Raw genomic sequence first — 9,488 nt, 5'->3', positions numbered from 1 at the left:
TATGTGACTCTTTATTTATTTGAAATTCTTCATCCCCTCTTTCATCAATGTTGCTCTCATAGTCCTTAGGATTAGGACTAAGTGGAAGAATTGACTTTCTATTCATAGTGGAAGAATTCCCGCTATATTCATCCATATGAATAGAGTTGTTACGCGATGAAGATGTTGATGCTGTATAAATCGAAACTTCACTATCAGGACAATCCATCCCTTTCAAATAGAAGATGTTGAATGATACAAATGGAGAGTCTCCTAAAGATATTATTTAGCTTAGAGAATGAATTTTTCCCTCCAAAAATCCCCCCCCCCCCCCCCAAAAAAAAAATTTGACGAAAATATTTCCCTCCAAAAATTTTCCTCCCAAAATATTTCGCGAAAATATTTCCCTCCTAAAAGTTTGTGAGATTTATTTCACATCATTATTTCATTTTGCAATTTAATGAAAAATGTAAACTAATTTCTTTTATGAAATAAATCATTAAAGCTAAAATTGTAAACTACAACTTCTACCTAAATTATTTTAATAGTCAAAGTATATAATATTTACTAAACAATTCAATGTTTTTTTAAATTTTTATAATACATTCTGAAACAATTAATCCCACATTCACCTTGCTGTAAAACAATTCCATACTATTTTCTTTATCATATTTTCATTCGTCGCCATAAAAAAAATTAACATGTTAAAATTTATTAAAACTGATTAATCCCCCATTCACCGTACGGTAAAACATCTCCGTAATTTCACCTATATATTCCATTATCACTATTACTCACATTACATCAAGGTTTTCTGAGGTTCGTTGAAAGACTTGGAGCGAATTTCTGGAGCAGCTACATTGGTATCAACAACATATTCAATGAAGAATTCTTGCAATTGAAAGGTCAATTCAATTTTTTTCCTTGAAAATTCTCATATTAAATTAGTTTAATGAAGTAGATTTTTTTTTCTAAACTTAAGATTTTTTCTCAACCAAATTAACCAATATTTCCGCTGTGAGCATGGTGGGCCCGGGGCACCCCCATCTTGCAATCGGCCAGCCACCCACTCCCTCCGCACGCCCTTCTGGCCCCCTCCGCAAACTCACCCACCCCTTCCCCCTTGCCCCCTGCCCCCCACGTCCTCCCCACTACTCCATGCTTACCCCCATTAACCCCCCTCACCTCCTGCCCCTCAACCCCCATCTCACTGCACCTCCCTACCCCCCCACTCGACGACCCTACCCCCCCACCCCACGACCCACCCCCTACCACCCACGGCCTTTCCTCCCCCCTCACCCCTCAACCCCCATCCCACTCCACCCCCTTAACCCTCCCCTTGCCCCTCAACCCCTATCCCACTCTACCCCCCTAGCCGTCCCCCCCACGGCCCCATTACCCCTACTCGGCTCTACAACCCTTCGCCTCCCCACACCCAACCCCCCCTACTCGGCCCCCCCGACCCACCTGCCGCGCCATCCCCCTCCCCCCCTTCCCCTTCCACACCCCTACTAGACCTCCCCATTCCACCCCTCCTCCCCCCTCGTTCCTCCCATCCCCCCCCCCCCCCTTACCCCTCTACCCGCTCTCCCTACCCAGCCCTCACCCTTCCCCCTCCCCCCTCGTTCCCCCACCAAACCCCTTTACATGCCTCCCCTACCTAGCCCTCCCTCTCCCCCTCACCCACCAACCCATCCTCCCTTCCCCTCGTCCCTCCCACCCAACGCCCCTACCCGACCCTCCACTCGGCCCCCCTACCCGACCCTCCTCCCTCGCCCTCACCCGACCCCCTCCCCCTCTCCCCTTGTCCCCCCCATGCTACCCCTCTACCTGGCCCCTACCCGGCCCTCCTCCCTCGCCCTCTCGCTCCCCCTCCCCCTTGGCCCCCCCTCCCCTCCTCCCTCCCCTTCCCTCCCCCCTCGGCGTCCCCCGCCCACCCCTCCTCCCTCCCCCCTCCCCCCTCGGTCTCCCCCGCCCATCCCTCCTCCCTCCCTCTCCCCCACCTGCCCCACCTCCCTTCCCCCTCCCCCACCCCCACCCTCCACCCCCTCAGATGGCCGCACCCCTCCCTGTGCCACCCCGGGGCCCGGTGGGCAACTGGGGTGGCGCGGGGTGGGTGGCGGCACCCCACCCCGTGCCACCCTGGTGGCCCGCCGGTCTGTTCGGGGTGGCCCACCCAGGCGGGCCAGCGGGGTTGCGCAGGGTGGGTAGTGGTGCCCCACCCTGTGCCACCTCGACGGCCTACTGGCCTGCTCGGGGTGGCCAGCCGAGGGGGCAGAGGGCGAGAAGTGGGGGTGGGGGAGGGGGAAGGGAGGCAGGGCTGGTGGGGGAGGGGGACGAAGGTGGGGCCAAGGGGGGAGTGGAAGGGCGAGGGAGGAAGGAGGGGCGGGTGAGGGAAGGGGAGTGAGGGAGGGCCGAGGCGGGGGGTGGACGAGGGGGGAAGGAGTGGCGGGTGATGGAGGGGGAGGGGAGTGGGGCCAAGGGGGAGGAGGAGGAAGGGGGGCAGGTACGAGTAAAGGGGGGGGGTGGTGAGGGGGGAGGGTAAGGGGGCGGTGGTCGAGGGGTAACGGCGGGGGCGGGTAGGGGGAAGAGCTAGAGGGGCCAGGTGCGGGTGCTGAGGGGGGTAAGGGGGTGGGGGTAGGCGTCGGGTAGGGGTAAGAGGGGGGGTCGGGTAGGGGGAAGGAGGGGGCGGGGTGGCGGTGCCGAGGGGGGTAAGGGGGTGGAGTGTAGGGCTGGGTAGGGGGGTGAGGTGGGGGTGTCGAGGGGGGTAAACGGGTCGGGTGGGGTGGTCGGGTAGGGTAAGGGGGTGGGGTTGGGTGGCCGGGTAGGGAGTGGAGTGGGGGGTTAGGGGGGAAGGGGAGGGGTGCAGGTGAGGGCCAGGTAGGGGAGTGGGGTGGAGGGGCCGAGGGGGGTAGGGGGAAGGGGTGGGTGGGGGGTGCCGAGGGGTAGGGGGTTGGGGGGGAAAGGGAGGGGGGGTAGGGAAGGGAGGGCCGAGGGAGAGTAGGGAAGGGAGGTGGGTTAGGGGGGTAGGGAGGAAGGGGGGTGAGAGGAGCACCGAGGGAAAAGGGGGGTAAGGGGTGAGTTAGGGGGGTAGGAGAGAGGGCCGAGGGAGAGGGGGTAGGAGCAGGGGGGTTGAGGGGGTACGGGAGAGGGGGGGCTTGGAGGGAGGGCTGAGGGAGAGGGGGGGCTTGGAGGGAGGGCTGAGGGAGAGGGGGGGGAAGGGGGTTATGGGTGGGCTGGGGTGGCCATCCAATTGCGGGGTGGGTGGCTTGGTTGGGGGGGAAGAGGGGGTAGGCTGTAGGGGGTTGGGGGGATAGGGAGGGGGTGGATTGGCGTGGGGGTTGGGGGCCAGGGGATAGTGGGTGGAGGGGGGCGTTCGGGGGAAGTGGTTTGGGGGTGGGGTGGCATGGGGGTAGGGGGGAGGGGTGGAAGGGGGGTAAGGATGGGGTTGGATGGTCGTCTAATTGCGGAGTGGGGTGGCTTGGCGTGGCGTGGGTTGGTTGAGGGGGAAGAGGGGTAGGGGGTGTGCCAAGTAGGGGGTGGGGAAATCCCCTGCCACTCCGCGGATGGACGTGGTGGTGTCAGTGGGCTTCTGCCATTTCTTAGTGTTAATATTTTTTTAATTTCAATTATCTGATTATACAAATTAAAAATTTATGATATATTTTCGCTGTGGATTTAAGTTAATATTTTTCATTATTTACTGATTTATGTGTTTCTATTTTCCAGGAAAATGGCATCAAAGAAGATTTCTGTGAATATGTCTAGAGCAAAGACACTTAAAGGTGCATGTTCAAAAAACATTGGTAAACGAACTCCACCTGAGCTCATGGCTACAAATCTTTCAAGTGCCTCGAATGATAAGAAGATGATTTCAGACTGGAAGAATTCAAAAGAGGTGAAATTCCCTTCAAGAATCTAGTATGTGAAAGAAAGAAAAAGCCAAAATTTGAACATATATCTATATATTGATATACTGAATGAAAATGGAATTTTTGAGCTGATGGGAAGAGTCATAGATATGTGTTCGGTACCGGACACTGAAGTTATTTACATACTTACAAAATCTCCCAAGTCACATGAAAGGATTAAATATCGACTAACATATTCATTGTATGACATGAGAGAGGTATCTACAAAGTTGTGTAAACAAATCATAAATGAGATGAAGAAAAACATCGTAAGTATTGTTATTTATATTTGTATTTTGATTTCTTGAAAGCGTCTCGCAATATTTTTTTAATTTTGTTTTTATTGACATATAATATTTTGTTTGGCAGAATTTTGTTGAAAGTTGTTCAATTAAGTTGGGAGGCATTCATTTCATAGAGCATGATATCATGAAAATTGTCAGCAATTTTTACTCAATGTCAGAAGAAGATATGGAAAACAAGCAAAATGTAGTAATTGACGAGGCTACAAAACTATATCCAAAGGATCAGAAAAAAAAGGCCTCTAGCAGATAAATCTAGCAAGGGTAGACAAGTTACTTTTGAGGGCGATGAAGTTGAAACTGACAGTGAAGCATATGTTGTCGTTACTGAAGATGACGTTGGAACTGAGAAGAGCCATAAAAGGCCAAAAATAACAATGCCCGAGAATAAATCTGTTGAGAATGTTATGACGAAGAAAAGTAAAGTTAAAGATTTTGAAGTAGTCATTACCAACAATCAAGAACCTAGTGAAACTTCAAAAGAAAGCAGAGAAATCGTTACACCAGGAGCTAATTTAGAGGATGTCATTATCAAAACAAAACAAAATGCCATTCGAAAGAATTTGACATAGAAAAACTTAATTGATGGTGGTCATACATTTCAGCTTAATGTCAGACAAACCTATAAGGCAAGTGAAGGACAATGTCAATATCAGGTCAGAAAGCCACACCATCTGCATGTTCACAACTTGAAGACATTGATGAGGTATAATCCATATGCTCATGTGGTTAATTATGTGCTTCTTGCTGATCCAATTCAAGTTCCCAACAAGGAAGAATTTGATAAGTCAAAAAGTTTTGAATACAATTATTATGTGCTTGGGGGTAACCATTTTGTAGAAGCTCAAAGACAATTGATGGAGGAATATCCCAATGACCCACGTTTTGAAACAATGAAATGTATCATTTATGTTGGTTTATCGGATACAGAAGCAAAGTTAGTGGCATGGGATCATAATTCAGATAATGAATATAGGATGTCTATGACTTTCATCCAAAGGGTTAGATTTATTCATAGTGAATTTCAAGAAAAATGTGGTGGGGACAGGATAATGTTACTGTAGATTTCCTAAGGGAATGTTGTATGGAAATAGGCTATCAAATTGAAGAGAAACCCAATTTAGAAGGTGGAAAACGTAACCTTCCTAGTGATATATTCAGAGGTGTTGATAACATTTTCCAATTGGCATTTAGAACTGGAGATGTTTGGAAGTTGATTGATGAGATTTTTAGCATGTGGGAAAACATTGGCATTATGAACAAGAAGGTCAAAAAGTCTAAGCCATTGATATGTGGCGGCAGTAAATCAGGTCCTGAATTGAAGAAGCTTCTAGAAGATATGACTATCACACCTTGGAGAGTAATGCGAGGAGTGAAAGATGAAAAAATTGTCAAAACAATATTGTCTCGTTTGAAGTTAGGGGAATTATCATTGGAGGAAATGTTTGATGAATTTCAAAAGTAAATTTGTTGAATTATTTTTATTTATTTCTAGATTACAATTTTCTTTTAAATAAAACATGTTGTTCTTGGTAGTATTTGTTATACATATCATTATATTGACTTGTTGTTACTTTATCTATGCAGTCACAAAGTTTACATGAAAATTCAAGAACAAATGGTTAGATTGTTGAATGAAGATAGTTGGGATGATGTTGTACGCAACTATCCAGATTCAAGTTCTACATCAACATTAAAAGCTTTTTATCTTGCATTTAAAAAGGTATCTTGATTTACACATTAATTTTTATTCATCTGTGTACTATTTTTAATTTATAACTTACACATATATTTGTTTATTTTATAAAGGATGAAGAAGGATGATAATGGAGCACCAACTAGCTTCAGAACCTTTATTGAAAAATAAAGACTGAAAGACTGAGGAAGCAACGTGTTAAGAATGTTGAACTTAATCCAGCTCTTACTCATTTCATTTGGAATGGGCTAGACACTGTTCAATATCAAGTAATACACGGCGACTGTGAAGACATTGCTAAACTCATACCTAAAAGGGAGTATGCCCTAGTTATTGCAGATATTCCCCATGGTTTCAATATTCCAAATATTGACTATGATAGCGACCCTTATACTTATCAAGCTCTTAGTAAAGTGGTTGCAGGATTTGTAGAAGTCATGTCATCACCATTATGGAGATTTGTGACATTTAATTCAGACACACAATTGGCAATGATATTGTCAAGCTTCAAAGGGAAAACAAATTCAAGGATGCAACTTACATGGTAAGACGTTTATAATGTATATTTGATTAATGTTGAAAAATTCATTTATGTACAAGTTGATTGAATTTTTACTATTTCATGTTACAGGAAAAATTCAAATCTTCTTAACCGTGAAGATCAAGTATTTATAATGATTGTGAGTTCATTCATATTGATAGTTGGGCAAAAGATGATAGCTATATGTCTATGATTTTTAATCAGGTGGACGGAAAGAGTTATCGCCAAATATTAATTTATGATGCTGTTGTGAGAAAACTAACATATGAAGACAAAGAAGAAAAAGGAGAGATAGTTAACATTTATCAAAAACCACAATTATTGATTAACTATCTTATAGACATATGTTCAAATGAAGGAGAATGGGTTCTGGATTTATTTTTTGGCTCAGGTAAGTTTTATTATATAGAATTTAATTTCAATATGTTATTTTTTTAATTAATATGTCATTGTACTAATTTACTTCATTATTTCTTTTGTGCTTGATGATTAGGTACAACACTAGCATGCTACCTTCAAAAAGGAAGAAATTGCATTGCAATTGAAAAAGATCCATTACAATGCAATTTCATTCAGCAAAAAATTAATGCTCTTCAATTTCTTCCAGATGCAATGCAAGAAATTGGGTTGAAGAAAGGGGACTTTAGTGAATCACGTGCCAAAAAAGGCAAAGGAACCTCAACCACCATTACATGGGATGTTTGGAAAGACATACATTGGGAGATTCACAGACATTAAAGATCCATTAGAAGATGAAAATGAGCAAAAGGAATCAGAAAATATTGTGGAAGAAGACAATGATGAAACTCTAGAGGACGAAGATTTTGGATTACATGACATTGTTGATTAAATTTAAGTTATGCTTGGAAATCAAGCTCATTTTTTGTAACTATTAAGTAGTTATACTTGCAATGTTTTGACTTTGACATTTTATGAGAATAATATACACTCAATTAAGGTTGTTATGCGTTCAATATTTGTAACATGTGATTTTCGCATTAATTTTTAAGTTAAGCATTATTTTTTGAAAAAAAAATGATTATTATTATTTTTTTGACATGAAATTCATAAAAAAGATATTATTTAACTATTTTTAGTTAAAATTTTTGTATAAAAATTGTGATTTTCGGATGTCAATTGTAGCAAAAAAGTATCAAAACGTGTAGTTTTTTAATTATATTTATGTTAAAAATGATTATTTTTATGTCCATTGTTAAAAAATATCGGTTTTTAGAAACAATTATTTCGTGTGGATTGAAAAATTAATTAATGATGTATAAATATGTAGAATATCGAAAATTCAGAATATCCACCTTCTTCTTTAAATATGCGAAACAAAACCTCACTACAAAAAAATAAAATTAAAATAAAAACAAAAAAATATGAAGAAAAATACCACTTCAAAAATTATTAAATTTACAAAATAATTATTTACATTTCATACATTAAAAAAAACCTTTTAAAAAAAGGGCCTCGTGTAGAATTACCACGTTTTTAAATCAGCATAAAAAACACTACCATTATAAAACACAATGTACATAAAAAATTTTATAGTGCCAAAATCTAAGCTTTAAAAAACACATGTGTGTTCTGCATAACCCATTTTCAAAATCGGGTCACTTTTTTACTATCTCTACAAAACGGGTAAAAGTATGGGTTCCCATTTCATAGTTTACATTGTTATTATGAGAGCACCACTGAAGAAGGGAAGGGTGAGGATGAACAATTTCCAATAAATAGAGATTCAAAATTTCTACTTAGTCCTAATCTTAAGGATTATGAGAGCACCACTTACAAAGGGGAGGATGAATAATTTCCATTAAATAGAAATTCAAAGTTTCCACTTATTCTTAATCCCAAGGATTATGGGACCACCACTAATGAAGGGGAGGATGAAGAAATTTGTGCAAATGATAATTTGACTATGAATAGAGTCATATTTTCCACTTAGTCATAATCCTAAGGATTATGCGAGCACCATTGATGAAGGGGAGGATGAAGAGTTTCTTGCAAATGATAATTTTAGAGGCACAAATGTGAATAATGAATTTTCTCTAAGTGAGTGTTTCAAAGGTAGTCATGGTGATGACAAATTGAATCCTCCAAGGGAGGTTTTCAAAAGCAGGGATGAATATGGTGAAGAATTTCGTCTGAGTTGGGATTTCAAAAGCACAGATTTTGGTAATGAAGAATTTATTTCAACTGATGATGGTAATGAATATTTTCCAAGAAATGATGGTGATGAATTTTCTAACTATGTTTGTCAGTATAATATTCCTCCTAATGATGATGAAAATACTTTTGCAGAGAATAATGAAATGAGGGAGAGGTTGCAAGAAAATATTGTATCTAGGAGTAGGAGTAGACCTTTTCATATCAATCCAAAATATTCCAGTTATACAAGGGTTAGGACAGAATATCTCACAAGTAGAAGTTCTATTGGTGATCTGATTTCAAGTGAATGTTGTCAAAAGGATTGCTTGAAACATATGGATTTCAAGTTTTCTTTGGATAAAAGGAAGAAATATTTGTCAATGAATAAAAGCATGCAAAATTCATTTTTAGTGGGTTGCATGCAATCTACACTAGCAGGTTATGATTATCATATTGGGAATGTATTTATCTGTAGAAAGGCTTTCAAAATGTTGCATTCAATTGGTAATTTTCATTTGTCAAGAATCCAAAAAACACTGGAAAAGGACCTTACATATTATTCATAAGTACGTTATAAAATAGAGGTTGGACCATCAACAATTACTGCAATGTCATGGATGAAAGACTTCTTTTCAAAGAATGGAGAGTGTATGCCAAATGAAGACACAATACATATTCTAGATAATTTCTCAAGATGAGAAATCTACAACGTATATAGAGAATATGAAATTTTTTTTGAAGGAGATGGTAATTTTATTACATATTCATATTTTACAAGGATATGGAAGAACGAATTCAAAAATGTTCTTGTTCCCAAGAAGACAAGGATGGGGGTTTGTGGTACATGTGCTTCTCTTAAATGAAAAAGGAATAAATTTCAAGGGGTAGAAAGAGGTATGCACTCA

General features: G+C 41.7%; 1 pseudogene; it reads left to right on the top strand.

Moving 5' to 3' along the window:
* The first annotated feature begins 2,032 nt into the window (after positions 1-2,032).
* The window catches only part of LOC149197247 ((R)-mandelonitrile lyase-like), a 20,998-nt pseudogene continuing 13,542 nt past the window's right edge, over positions 2,033-9,488 (top strand).

Source organism: Pinus tabuliformis, chromosome 2_2 (genome assembly GCF_031772625.1).
Source record: "Pinus tabuliformis cultivar Carrire ecotype Pingquan chromosome 2_2, CPIR1, whole genome shotgun sequence".
In the NCBI taxonomy this organism is placed as follows: domain Eukaryota; kingdom Viridiplantae; phylum Streptophyta; class Pinopsida; order Pinales; family Pinaceae; genus Pinus; species Pinus tabuliformis.
This window is presented reverse-complemented; position numbering and strand designations above follow the sequence as displayed.